We start from the raw sequence: 15,216 nt of genomic DNA, 5'->3' as shown, positions 1-15,216 counted from the left end.
CACACAGACCAGCAGCTATTTCGAGGTGAGTTTCCTTCCCAGTAGGAACGGGTCTAAGGCACCAAGGCCGACCCGTGTAGACGAGATGCTAGTACTAGAGTGTGGGCCGAGCCCGTATCTCTGTTGTAGTTAAGTACGATATATGTGTTAATATGATAGAATTGCTTATACTTGTTGTCTGCATGATACTTGTATGTTATGGGCTAGTGGTTGAGTGTGAGCAGGGCCCGTATCTCTCCGAGGTCGGAGTGTGGGCTAGGCCCGTATCTCCCAGATAGCGAAGTGTGGGCAGGGCCCGTATCTTCACAAGTGTGGACGAGGCCCGTATCTCCCGGCTAGCGAAGTGTGGGCAGGGCCCGTATCTTCCCGAGTGTGGGCAAGGCCCGTAACTCCTAGCTGAATAATGGTTGTTATATGTTGCATGGTATGTGGTATTATGGGGGAACTCACTAAGCTTTGTGCTTATAGTTTTCAGTTTTGGTTTCAGGTACCTCCTCAGCTAGGGGAAAGGAGTCGGCGCGGTAGCGGCACGTCACGCACACACTCTCCGGTTTCCGCATTTACGAGCTTCACTGGGATTTGTACTCTGATATTTTAATTGAATGTATGAATTGGCTTTTAGACATGGTTCACTGGTGTGATATTTTGATCAGACAATGTTTTAGCCTGTTATATTTTCTAAAAGTAATGTTTTAAAACGAAATTTTTGGTCATGAAAAATTGGGGTGTTACACCTTGCCATCAATAACCCTAGCAGAGGATGTTACATTATGTAATAGATGAAGAATAACATCTTTTCACTTGAACAATGCATAGAACAGTTTCAAGTGCTTGAGGTATTTAGCAATGATCTTCACATTCACATTTGGTTAGATTGAATCAAGTGTAGCCTTCACATTGCATAATATAGTATTGGTAAAAATAGGATTTACAAGGGCTGGTGTTGGAGAGTATTGTATTGTTTCTGATTGAGTTTTTTCTTCCGTGGAAATACGAATAAAGGGTTACACAAAGAATTAATGCCAAATGATTTAGTAAGAAGGGACAAAAAAGAGCAAGGTTTGAAGTTCTATAGACTTTCGATGGTTTCTTGCATAACATGCATGGGAAATTTAAAAAAATTAGTTGATTGGAAATAAAGTAGATCTATGTTTCGTCACTTTATTGCACCTTAAAGCCCTAAAATACAATAAATAATTTGGTCCTAAAGAATGAATCACCGCTCAGTTATGTTCTGTGGGAATGACTTGGTGCGTTCATTAGTAAAAAATGTCTTTGGTACAAATTATCGGAACCTTGTGGTATGTAGAAACCATGCAATATATTTGGTGCTTGAAAGGATACCATATTCGGGGCTGGAAACGGACTTCAGTAAATATATTCGGTGTTCGAAAGCATAATATGTTCGGTGTTAAAAAGGTTAATATGTTCAGTGCTGGAGAACAAATTTCAATCATCATACTTTGTATATGAAAATGTAACCATAACTTATATCTACATTATTATTATTATTATTATTATTATTATTATTATTATTATTATTATTATTATTTTTATTATTATTATTATAAGTTAATATATCATTAACAACACATTATAAACAAACCTCTTAACACAATACCTTTAATTTTTCAAAACCAATTAATAAGTTCTAGAAACTTTTTGATGAAACATATATTAATTCATATCCTTCTTTGAGATTAAAATCAAGAAAACTAGTCTCATTTAATGGTCACACAATGTCACACCCCGAAACCGATGGCGGAAACGTTTCGAGGCGGAGGACATCATGTGTAGCATCACAACCAATGAATAACATCAATCATAGCAACACAACCATTACAGTGAATATTTAAGTAAAAACATTTACATCTGTTTTGAAACTTAGTTTGAATTACATCCAATAGTTTTGCATTGTAAAAACTTAAAAACTCTTAATGCTTCAATTCCTCGAAAATCCAGCAAGTACCTGTCTACTGATTTCCTGAGAATACAAGCAGTCTGAAAAATATCAGCATAAAGCTGGTGAGTTCATAAGCAGTAATTTGTAATGAAAGCTTATTGATGAGCGAGCCGAAATGATTATGTAGTTTCAAGAAAATCTGATATTTCCTTTAGTGAAAAACGTGGTGAGATCGATTTCGTATACAACCATGAATGTTCATTTCTGAAAATCGTAGAGATATGCAAAATACTACTTCATGTGGCTAGCTAAAGCTAATCATGAAGTATACATATTTAAATGTAAAAGCGTAGCATAAATGATTCGGTTTTGAAAAAAAAAACCATGGCTCGGCCAGTATGCATAGTGTGTTTAGTTCTATTTGGTATAAATAAAACTACTGAAGAAAACCAGGTTGGTAAACTATCGGTGATTTATACATAATGTGAGTCGTATAACCATGCTTGATATGACTAGTGACATTTCCAACGTTCTTCAGGCGTTGATGTTAAATGACATTTGTACATCTCAGGCGTGCCCGCCTAACTGTAGCTAGTAGTCCAGATGTGGGATTGTCAGTCCCGAATAGATTTATTCACGAATCTCACGCTCCCCCTCTAGGAGATTCGGGTTATACATGTTGGATTAGTGTCTAAGTCCATAACTATTTTGGTATGTACTTGACCCGATGGTGCATGGTCCTTTTGGGTTGCCTTCACCAAAGCAACTTGATAGGATGAATTATGGAGAGAGAAGATTAATTATGATTTATTAATATATTATGAGAATAATATATTAATGGAGAAATCATATTGTTTAATTAATATTAGTCAAGAATTAATTGATAATTAATTTTGTGTCTAAAAGAGATTAATTAAACTTAAGGGACTGGAACTGTAACTATAAGATAATTGCATTTGGGCTATGGATTACCTTGGAATAATAGGTTGGACGAATTTTATAGGGAAACCCATTAGAAATCCTCCAAGGGATATTCTAAAAGGGTCCATGGGCTGCTTAGGGCTTAAGCAGTCAAATTAGGGTTTCCTAGTTGAAAATCCTAATAGCTTACATGTATATATAGTACCCTTAAGCTCCAAAAACATGGCTAAGAGTTCCACTAGGGTTTCCACATGTTTTGGGCAGCCTCCTTGCTCCTTATTCTTCATCCTCTTGCTCTTGGTGTTTGTGAACCATTAGAGGAGTGACAATTGTGACTCTAAGCTTTCTAAAGTCATTACAAGGAGGATTTGAGATTGTTATTGCTACATAACAATAAAGGTAAGATCTAAAAACCCTTTCACATGTTAATATGAGTAATTGTATGCTAGATCTAGGGTTTAAAGTCTTGGATGAATTGCATGTACAATAGAGAAACCTAGATCCAAGCATTAGGGTTGCATGAGCACATAGGATGTTCTTATGGCTAAAACTCATCAATACAGTGGTAGGATTTATCCCTGTACACCTAAGGGTACAGTAGTGAAGTAGCGCCTCACAATATCATATAATCTAGTTTACAAGTGATGCAGTAGCGTTCTACCGTAGTGAGAATCCGAATGTATTCCGCGTATAGTAATAAATTACAGTGATGAAAATCATTATTAAACAGTAATATAAACTGTAAACGGTTTCTGTTCCAGTGCATATGTTTAGTAGAGAAGTTCCTATGCTTGATAAGTTTTTAGAGAAATCCCAAACTATACCGATTATACTTTGCATGTACAATGTAACAGCCCGGAATTCAGGTATAACCTCTTAGCCCTTCATCTTTTCATAAATGTCATGTTGGCCGTTTTGTGTTGGGGCGAGTACACTGGGCATACAAAGAGTACGTTGCGCGTACTCGCGCGCTTAAATTGAACGCGTTGCCACCCGGGTACATTGGGCGTACCTAAGGCTACGTTGGGCGTAACCGGTCCAGACCCAAAACCCTAATTTGAGTTGTTGGCTACAAAAGGAATGAGATGGCTTGGTTCCTCAGCCACCATCCTTCAGAAAGAAACCCTAAGAGAGTGTCCCTTCGTTCCTAGCCCTTTTTGTGAGTGTTCTAAGCTTGGTGGTGTCATTTCAAGGTAGCAAAGGAGAAGAAGAGTCCATTGTGAAGGCTAGAAGTTGGTGTTCAATTGTAGATCCGGGCTTAGCAAAGGTTCGAGCTTCTTTCTAAGGTAAAAAGTTCGGATCTTGACTTGTAGATCTTGTGGTATGCTTTATGGACCATTTTCTAGGGTTTTGGTCCCAAAGGTGGAGACTTTATGAGCAAGTGGTCTCCATTAGCTTAGATCCATCATTATTATGGTCCATTTGAGTTGTAGACCCATAAAAAATGTAATCTTGGACGTGAATGATTAGCCATGCATGAGATCTAGATCCTTGAGTTGAAATGGAAAAGTGTTATGAAGTATAAGAGCCTTTACAGCCATGCCAAGGCTTAAAGGTTCCGACTTTATGAGTAAGGATGCTTAAATAAGGCCGGATCTAGAAGTTGAAGTAGTGGCTTAACCGATTAAGACCAGAAATGAAGTGTGTCTAGATCTGACTATTACGTTGGGCGTAACTCCCAGTACGCGCAGTGTACTAGGTGGAGACCCCGATTATTGAGTTGGCGATGTACGCCCCGCGTACTGAAGATGTTGACTTTTGCTGACTTTTAGGGTTTTGGTCAACATGTGGACTTTGAGTCAAGGGAGGTTAAAATGGTCTTTTACCCCTCTGAGGAATGTTAATAGGGGTAAAGTCTAGTGGTGGAAGTCTATATGAATTAAAATGATATTCTTTATGATTAGGCGAGGTTGAGTCTACGTTTGGGGATTCGGAGATAGCGAGCACGTGAGATTCTAGACTGTCCACGAGGTGAGTTTTCTCACTATACTGTACCCGGAAGGGTTTTATTGTGTGACCGGAAGGTCGGGTATGTTATGAGTTGTATGCATTGTATATGATTAAGTTAGCCATTTATATGTGCTATGTATGCTATGCTTGATGTGGGCCGGAAGGCATTATGTTATGGGCAGGAAGGCATTTATGTATGGGCCGGAAGGCATTATGTTATGGGCCGGAAGGCATTTATGTTATGGGCCGGAAGGCATTGTGGTGTGGACCGGAAGGTCGACGCGGGTAAGGCCGGAAGGTTTACCGGGTTGGGACGGAAGTCCCCTGAGACACATGGACTGGAAGGTCATGGCCTGGAACGGCGTATGTGCGTAAGAAGTATTTTGGGGAACTCACTAAGCATTTATGCTTACAGTTGTTGTGTGGTGTGTTTCAGGTACTAGCGAGGACCATGGGAAGGCGCCGGCATGATCTGTACACACTGATGGGGGATTTATGATCTTGGGATTTATATGATTTGTATTATGATATGATATATTGGATCTTTATGACTTGTTTTGGATGAAAACATGTTTTTAAGAAATGAAAATTTTGTTTTGAAAATTTATGTTGTTACAAGTTGGTATCTGAGCCTCGGTTTGAGGGATTCGGATGCACCTTCGGGCATAACTGAAATCAAACCGAGGATTTGAGGAATTTCTCAATTAAAAAAGGCATAAAAATTTTATAAGAGCTTTTGTAATAACCAAAGGAGAAGCAGTGTGTACGGTCAGCCAGCGCCCGAATGGTAAAATCCCCAAAATACCCTTACAATATGTGTTATAAGATGTGTTGCGATATGTTATGCATGCTAGAGTAGACTAGGTATTCATATTAGGACTAGAGTGGCCTGATTTGTGATGCCTTAGTCTAGGGGGAAACCTGCTGCTATGAGATTCTGTGAGAGCGAGTAGGTAATCAGTGCATAGCAAGAATAGAGTACTCGTGATTCGGGGTCCAAGGATGAGGACTTGGGGTGAACGTTGATGCGGTGTAGTCAGTAGTATAAGGCCCGTACTACCGAAGACACCGGATCAGTGGGCAGTCCAAGTAAGAATCCTTTGGGTATCGGAGGTCGAGTAGGCTTGCGTTATCAAGTGCGAGTATGCTCGATTGGGTCTTTGATATTTTTATGTTGTATTTCAGAGGCATCATGGTTGGGACACGCCACAGACCTAAGACGAGCGGTGTGAGTGATGAGGAGATTCGTCAGATGATCCACGATGAGGTGGCTGCGGCAATCCGGGCCGAGATTCCGGAGATGTTTGGGTCTATCAAGACCACGTTGTTGGAGACTTTTGATGAGCGGTACGCCGCGGTGACTGAGGCCGCAGCCGCTGCAGCTACCGCAGTTGTGGCTGCTGCCAGGCCTCAGGGAGGTGACTCGTTGCTGTTCCGAGAGTTCAGCAACACGAAGCCACCCGAGTTTGATGGGACGCAGGATCCGATCGCTGCGATGAGATGGATTGCTGACATTGAGGGATGCTTCTATACTTGTTCATGTCCGGAGCATCTGAGGGTATGGTTCGCTTTGAACCAGCTCCGCTTGGGAGCGAAGGATTGGTGGAAGTTCGTGACGGCGAACTTCACTCTTGCAGAGATTTCAGCGGTGACCTGGGAGAGGTTCACCACCATGTTCAGAGACGAGTATGTTCCCCCGGTGGAGAGGGAATGGTTGGTTCAGGAGTTCTTGACCCTCAAACAGGGTAACGATTCGGTTACTGTGGTCACCCGGAAGTTTCATGAGAGGGCGATGTTCTGCCCTGAGCAGGTGGCTACTGAGCAGGCTCGGATGAGCCGTTATCTGGGTATTCTGAGGAGGGACATCCGGGAGTTCGTGTCGAACTCGACGTACCAGACATTTGCTGAGCTCCAGGAAAATGCCAGGAAGAGGGAGATTAAGTTGGAGACTCAGGCGAGGGAGGAGGCCGAGTCTCAGAGGATGGATCGGCGGCCGGCTCAATCTCAGCCGGCAGCCAAGCGGACCAAGTCCGCTGATTCGAGGACTGGAGGCCAGAAGGGTTGCACTTGCGGGAAGTGCGGTAAGGGTCATGAGGGGACCTGTCGATCGGGTGCTTGCTACAAATGTGGCAAGGAGGGGCATATCGCCAGGGATTGCCCCAAGGGATTTATGGTTTGCTTCCATTGCAACCAAACTGCCCATCGGAAGGCCGAGTGCCCTCAGCTACACCAGGGATCAGTGCAGGGATCTGCGCCGGCTGCTAGGATTACCGAGGCTCGACCGGCGAAGACCGAGGCTCTGAAGGCTCATGGGAGAGCTTTTCAGTTGACTGCGGAGGAGGTCCGTGCAGCGCCCGATGTCGTGGCTGGTATGTATTCTTTCTTGTATTTATCTATGTTGAGATGTTGTGCTTATTTTATGATATGCATAGGTACTTTTCTTGTGAATTCTGTACCTACCTTGGTATTGTTTGACTCGGGTGCGAGTCGGTCTTTTGTATCTCTGGCTTTTAGTCAGCACCTTGGTATTGAGCGAGAGGTGATGAGTTGACCTCTGAGGGTTTCCATAGCTGATGAGAAAGCGGTATATGCCACCGACGTGATTCGAGGATGTGTGCTCGAGATTTTTGGAGTCGATTTTCCTATAGACCTAGTTCCTATCGCTATGGGAGATGTATGTGTCATCGTGGGCATGGACTGGTTGAGTAAGTTTGGAGTGGTCATTGACTACGAGAGATAGCTGGTGACTATGCGAGACTCTAGTGGGGGAGTGCTTACTGTGAATGGCGAGGGGACCCGGTGTGGGTCAGCATTCTGTTCGGCTGCCAGGGCGAGGCAGAATTTGCAGCAGGGCTGCAGTGGATTCATAGCCTATGTGATGGACGCACGAGTGGCCACTGGGAGGCCAAGTTCAGTTGATGAGGTTCCGGTAGTGCGCGAGTTCCCGGATGTTTTTCCCGAGGAACTACCGGGTGTGCCTCCGGAAAGACAAGTGGAGTTCAATATTGACTTGATTCCGGGAGCAGCACCTATTGCCAAGGCGCCTTATCGCCTCGCACCACCAGAGATGCAGGAGTTATCCTCGCAACTTCAGGAGCAGTTGGGGAAGGGGTTTATTCAACCGAGTAGCTCACCTTGGGGAGCACCGATCCTTTTTTTCAAGAAGAAAGATGGTTCACACCGGATGTGTATCGATTACCGAGAGTTGAACAAGTTAACGGTCAAGAACCGGTATCCGTTACCTAGGATCGATGATCTATTCAGTCAGTTGCAGGGGGCATCTTGGTTCTCCAAGATAGACTTGAGGTCGGGTTATCATCAGATGAGGGTTCGGGATGAAGATATCCAGAAGACTGCATTCAGAACTCGTTATGGACATTACGAGTTTGTGGTGATGCCTTTTGGGCTCACCAATGCCCCAACTGCGTTCATGGATCTCATGAACAGGGTGTGCAGGCCGATGCTAGATCGGTCGGTAATCGTATTCATTGATGATATCTTGGTATATTCGAGGTCTAGAGAGCAGCATGAGGAGCATTTGAGGGAGATCCTTGGAGTTCTGAGATCAGAGAGGTTGTATGCCAAATTCTCCAAGTGTGAGTTCTGGTTACGAGAGGTCCAGTTCCTAGGACACCTTGTTAACCAGGAAGGGATATTGGTCGATCCGGCCAAGATTGAGGCAGTGATGAGATGGGAGGTGCCGAGATCACCCACTGAGATCAGGAGCTTTCTGGGATTGCCCGACTATTATCGGAGTTTTATTAGGGATTTCTCCAAGATCGTCGAGCCACTTACCAAGATGACCCGAAAGGGTGTTGCATTTTCTTGGGGTCCGGAGCAGCAGTCCTCATTTGAGACCCTACGTCAGAAGTTATGCGAGGCCCCGGTGCTCGCACACCCGGAAGGGATGGAGGATTTTATGGTATATTGTGATGCATCTATATCTGGGTTAGGGGCAGTGCTTATGCAGAGGGGGCACGTTATAGCGTATGCATCGAGGCAGCTGAAGCCTCATGAGTCGAGATATCCCACCCACGATCTGGAGTTGCGGGCTGTGGTGTTTGCCCTCAAGATCTGGCGGCACTATCTATATGGGGTTTGGTGTACCATATACACGGACCACAAGATTCTGAAGTAATTGATGGATCAGCCAAACCTGAATATGCGCCAGAGGAGATGGTTGGATGTGGTGAAGGATTATGATTGTGAGATCCTATACCACCCAGGCAAGGCTAATGTCGTAGCCGATGCTTTGAGCCGAAGGTCGGAGAACGCCCCGATCCGAGACATTTGTATGAGGTTGATGGTGATGACTCCGGTATTGGACACCATCCGAGGGGCCCAGGTTGAGGCTGCGAGACCAGAGAACCGGAAGCGGGAGCGGGTTGTTGGGCAGGTGTCGGAGTTCGTTACCGATAGTCGGGGACTTATGACATTTCAGGGTCGGATTTGGGTACCATTTGTGGGCGGGACGCGTACCATTTTAATGGAGGAGGCACATCGATCGAAATTCTCGATCCATCCCGGGGCCACTAAGTTGTATTTAGACTTAAAGAGGGAGTATTGGTGGCCCTGTATGAAGAGGGATGTTGCATGGTTTGTCGAGAGGTGCCTAACCAGTCGCCAGGTTAAGGCCGAGCACCAGCGTCCACATGGTAAGCTGCAACCGCTGGAGATTCCCGAGTGGAAGTGGGAACAGATTACCATGGACTTTATCACCAAATTGCCAAGGAATGCGAGAGGAGTTGATGCAATTTGGGTGATTGTGGATAGGTTGACGAAAAGCGCTCATTTTCTTGCAATCAGCGAGAGCTCTTCTGCTGAGAGGTTGGAAGAGTTGTATGTGAGGGAGGTGGTATCGCGGCATGGGGTTCCGATGTCGATTGTTTCAGATCGGGACGTGCAATTTACTTCCAGATTTTGGAAGAAGTTCCACGAGGAGTTAGGTATGAGACTCCATCTCAGTACCGCATACCACCCACAGACGGACAGGCAGAGTGAGCGGACGATTCAAACGCTCGAGGATATGCTCCGAGCGTGTGTTTTGGATTTTAAAGGGAGTTGGGACACCTATTAAAGGGAGCGGACGATTCAAACCCTTGGCAGAGTTTTCGTACAACAACAACCATCATTCGAGCATTGGTATGCCACCCTTTAAGCTGTTGTATGGGAGGAGGTGTCGGACCCCCATCTGCTGGGGAGAGCTGGGGCATCGGGTAATGGGTAGTACGGAGATTGTGCTTCAGACGACAGAGCAGATACAGCAGGTCAGACAGAGATTGTTGACCGCTCAGAGTCGCCAGAAGAGTTATGCGGACAGGCGTCGATCCGAGCTCGAGTTTCAGATTGGTGACTTTGTACTCTTAAAGGTCTCTCCTTGGAAAGGATTGATTCGATTCAGGAAGAGGGGCAAATTAGGGCCTCGATATATTGGACTTTATAGGGTAATCGCGAGGATAGGCAGGGTAGCCTACCGTTTAGATCTACCTGCGGAGCTGGGACAGATTCACGACACCTTCCATCTGTCGTAGTTGAGGAAATGTATTGCCGAAGAGTCGGTAGTGGTACCATTAGAGGATATTCAAGTGGATGCGGGCCTGAACTATATTGAGAGACCGGTGGCAATTAGGGATCGAAAGGTTAAGGTTTTGAGGAACAAGGAAGTGCCCTTGGTGCAAGTGCAGTGGCAGCATCGGAAGGGGTCCGAGCTGACATGGGAGCCCGAGTCGGAGATGCGGGAGCAGTATCCGGGGCTGTTTTCGGTATAAGATTTCAGGGACGAAGTCTGGTTCTAGTGGGGGAGAATTGTAACAGCTCGGAATTCAGTTATAACCTCTTAGCCCTTCATCTTTTCATAAATGTCATGTTGGCCCTTTTGTGTTGGGGCGAGTACGTTGGGCGTACAAAGAGTACGTTGCGCGTACTCGCACGCTTAAATTGAACGCATTGCCACCCGGGTACGTTGGGCGTACCTAAGGCTACGCTGGGCGTAACCGGTCCAGACCTAAAACCCTAATTTGAGTTGTTGGCTACAAAAGGAATGAGATGGCTTGGTTCCTCAGCCACCATCCTTCAGAAAGAAACCCTAAGAGAGTGTCCCTTCGTTCCTAGCCCTTTTTGTGAGTGTTCTAAGCTTGGTGGTGTCATTTCAAGGTAGCAAAGGAGAAGAAGAGTCCATTGTGAAGGCTAGAAGCTGGTGTTCAAGTGTAGATCCGGGCTAAGCAAAGTTTGGAGCTTCTTTCTAAGGTAAAAAGTTCGGATCTTGACTTGTAGATCTTATGGTATGCTTTATGGACCATTTTCTAGGGTTTTGGTCCCAAAGGTGGAGACTTTATGAGCAAGTGGTCTCCATTAGCTTAGATCCATCATTATTCTGGTCCATTTGAGTTGTAGACCCATAAAAAATGTAATCTTGGACGTGAATGATTAGCCATGCATGAGATCTAGATCCTTGAGTTGAAATGGAAAAGTGTTATGAAGTATAAGAGCCTTTACAGCCATGCCAAGGCTTAAAGGTTCCGACTTTATGAGTAAGGATGCTTAAATAAGGCCGGATCTAGAAGTTGAAGTAGTGGCTTAACCGATTAAGACCAGAAATGAAGTGTGTCTAGATCTGACTATTACGTTGGGCGTAACTCTCAGTACGCGCATCGTACTGGGTGGAGACCCCGATTATTGAGTTGGCGATGTACGCCCCGCGTACATCAGTCTGTACGGCCCGCGTACTGAAGATGTTGACTTTTGCTGACTTTTAGGGTTTTGGTCAACATGTGGACTTTGAGTCAAGGGAGGGTAAAATGGTCTTTTACCCCTCTGAGGAATGTTAATAAGGGGTAAAGTCTAGTGGTGGAAGTCTATATTAATTAAAATGATATTCGTTATGATTAGGTGAGGTTGAGTCTTCGTTTGGGGATTTGGAGATAGCGAGCACGTGAGATTCTAGATTTTCCACGAGGTGAGTTTTCTCACTATACTGTACCCGGAAGGGTTTTATTGTGTGACCGGAAGGTCGGGTATGTTATGAGTTGTATGCATTGTATATGATTAAGTTAGTCGTTTATATGTGCTATATATGCTATGCTTGATGTGAGCCGGAAGACATTATGTTATGGGCCGGAAGGCATTTATGTATGGGCCAGAAGGCATTATGTTATGGGCCGGAAGGCATTTATGTTATAGGCCGGAAGGCATTGTGGTGTGGACCGGAAGGTCGACGCGGGTAAGACCGGAAGGTTTACCGGGTTGGGACGGAAGTCCCCTGAGACACATGGACTGGAAGGTCATGGCCTGGAAAGGCGTATGTCCTTAAGAAGTATTTTGGGGAACTCACTAAGCATTTATACTTACAGTTGTTGTGTGGTGTGTTTCAGGTACTAGCGAGGACCGTGGGAAGGCGCCGGCATGATTTGTACACACTGATGGGGGATTTATGATCTTGGGATTTATATGATTTGTATTATGATATGATACATTGGATCTTTATGACTTGTTTTGGATGAAAACATGTTTTTAAGAAATGAAAATTTTGTTTTGAAAATTTACGTTGTTACATATAACGTAGTGAATAGCGTATCCATAAAAACTATGCAATATTTGTGAAAACATCCCTTATACTCGACATAGGACGAAAGGGAAATAAAGTATTAAATATTGCATAAGTTTTATGTGTATTTCAGAAAATATTTATGTTTAACTTGTATTCCCCCCCCCCCCTGAAAACCTTAAAGAAAATACGGAAAAATGTAGGGGTATGAACTCACAGTTGTTGCGTGGAGTTGTTGACTGAAAAGAAGGTTCCTGAGTTGTTGTACGTGACACTTAACGAAATCCTATTATCAAATAAATACGTATATGTATCTAAATTAGCGATTTCGATAAATAAAGTGTCACAAGAACACTTGAATTCGGTTGAGGAATGTTACTGAGACTTGCTTGAATCGAAGAAATGGGTTTTCAGCCAAAAGTACCACCAAAAAGGTGTTTACGGTCTCTGAAGGTTGGCGAGTTTACGGTTTCTGAAGATTGCCGAGTTTATGGCCGTAAACTCAAGAACTGAGTTTACGGTCTTTGAAGGTTGGACCGTAAACTTGGAAAAATGATGTTTGGATGCTGATTTCGACGAGCTGAGTGTTTCCAGGCGTTCCAAAGGGTTCCAAACGTGGTTTTCTCAATGTTTTTCGGAGTTTGGATGCGTTTTTGAGTGTTTACGGTCGAGATTCTTAGAGAGAGGAGGAGAGAGTGTGGCCAGAAACGTCCTAATGAAGTCGAAGGCATCATATTTACGGTCGTAAACGAGTTTATGGTCGTAAACACGTTTACGGTCGTAAACCCACTTCGACCAGAAATGTTTGAGTTTTTTCAAGATTTTCGGGTTTCCGCGCGATTTTTGATTCCGACTCGTATATAATTTAATTAAATATAACTTGATTAATTTAATATACCAAAGAGTTTGACGAAAAAGTTAACAAATTTGAATTTTTATTAACAGAATCGCGTAACGGAAACGGGATAAGTTTCGGGTTGTCACATCATCCCCCCGTTAGAGGGAATTTCGTCCCGAAATTTGAACCTAGAATACAAATCATGGATTAGGAAAGAGATGCGAATATTTCTGTTTCATCTGGTCTTCGCGCTCCCAAGTGAATTCAGGTCCCCGCTTGGCATTCCAGCGAACCTTCACTATCGAGATGCGACTTTGTTTCGTTCGTTGATCTCTCTGTCCATGATTTCGACAGGTTCTTCAACGAAGTTAAGGTTCTCGTTGATTTCAATCTCGTCGAGAGGAATCACAAGTGTCTCATTGGAAAGACACTTCTTTAGGTTCGATATGTGGAAAACAGGATGAATGTTGCTGAGTTCTCGTGGTAGCAGGAGTTTATATTCTACGGGACCGATCCAAGCAAGGATCTCAAATGGTCCGATGTACCTTGGGTTTAGCTTTCCACGCTTTCTGAAGCGTATCATGCCTTTCCCAGGGTGAGACCTTCAGAAGGACACGGTCACCAACCTGGAACTCCAAGGGTTTACGTCTCTTATCGGCGTAGCTCTTATGTGTATCTCGAGAGGCTTTCTGTAACATCCCGGAATAGCAAGAGTAAAGTTGAAGGGCTAAAAGGGTAAAATGGGAAAGAGCGACTCAGCGAGTCCACGAGTGGACTCGGCGAGTAGGGACGCGACTCTAGTCGCGTGTTAAGTGACCAACTCGGCGAGTAGCATGGGTGGACTCGGCGAGTTGGTGCTGAGTGAAGAAAACCCTAAATCCGGAGATTGAGCCCTATATAAAGAACATTATGTCTCCTCCCCAGCCTCCTTATCACCCCTTGAGTTCCAGAAACCCTAATTTCGTGAAGAAACCCCATTGTTGAGTGAATTGGAGCTTGGAGAAGTGGTTGTTGAAGAAATCTTGAAGGAGAAGATACTTGGATCAAAGGGCTTTGCAAGGATCCAGACTAATCTTCTCTTGGAGCTTCCTTTTGAGGTATCATTTCATTGTTTGAGCTGCTATTGTCTAGATTCATCATTTTTGGGGGTGTTAGAGATCATATCTTTTGGTGTATTGGAGTTAGAGGCTAGATATGGGGTTGCTACCTCAGATCTGGAATGGAGAAGGGCTAGAATGCATAAAAGTCCCAGTTTATGAGTGATTGAAGGAGCTATCTTGTCCCAAACCCTAGCCTTAGAGTGTTAAGTGCCTAGATCTCCTTGGATTCACGTAAAGTTTGCCACTTTACGTGATGGATGGCCTTAGGAAGGGTAGATCTATGGTTTGGATCATCTGCATGGCTTGGAAAGCCTCTGTATGGATTCAGACCCGGTGGTACTCGGCAAGTCACATAGGTGGACTCGGCGAGTTGCTTGAAGATAGGCTGGAACTCGACGAGTTGGAAGAACAACTCGGTGAGTTGGATGAAGATGGCCTGGAACTCGACGAGTTGGAAGAACAACTCGGCGAGTAGGTTGAAGATAGCCTTAGACTCAACGAGTCTGTTCTTGGACTCGGCGAGTCTTGTCGAAGATTCCCAATCTTTTCTGGTTAAGCCGTGAATCGGTGAGTAAAGGGGATGACTCGGTGAGTTGTGTGTGAGTGGACTCATAGTTGTTGAACTCGGCGAGTCTTGGGGTGACTCGGCGAGTTGGGTCGCGGATTGAAGGAAATGCTGAGCAGGGGGGACTCGGCGAGTCATCGAGTTAACTCGGCGAGTAGAGTCAGTCAGGGGTTGACTTTGACCTTGTCTTTGACCAAGGGTTGACCAGTTGATTTCCAGGGGCATTTTGGTAATTGTTGAATTTTGTTTTCGGTTCAGTGCCTTGGAAGTTGTCCAGTGGTGGAGACCGTATCAGTGATCGGAGCAGCTTGGGTTATCTGTTCAGTCGGCAGTTTCGAGGTGAGTTATCCTCACTATATCAACAGGGTCTAAGGCACCAAGGCCGGCCCTTATCGG

This window comes from Lactuca sativa, chromosome 7 (genome assembly GCF_002870075.4).
Source record: "Lactuca sativa cultivar Salinas chromosome 7, Lsat_Salinas_v11, whole genome shotgun sequence".
NCBI lineage: Eukaryota > Viridiplantae > Streptophyta > Magnoliopsida > Asterales > Asteraceae > Lactuca > Lactuca sativa.
Note: the sequence above shows the minus strand (reverse complement) of the source record.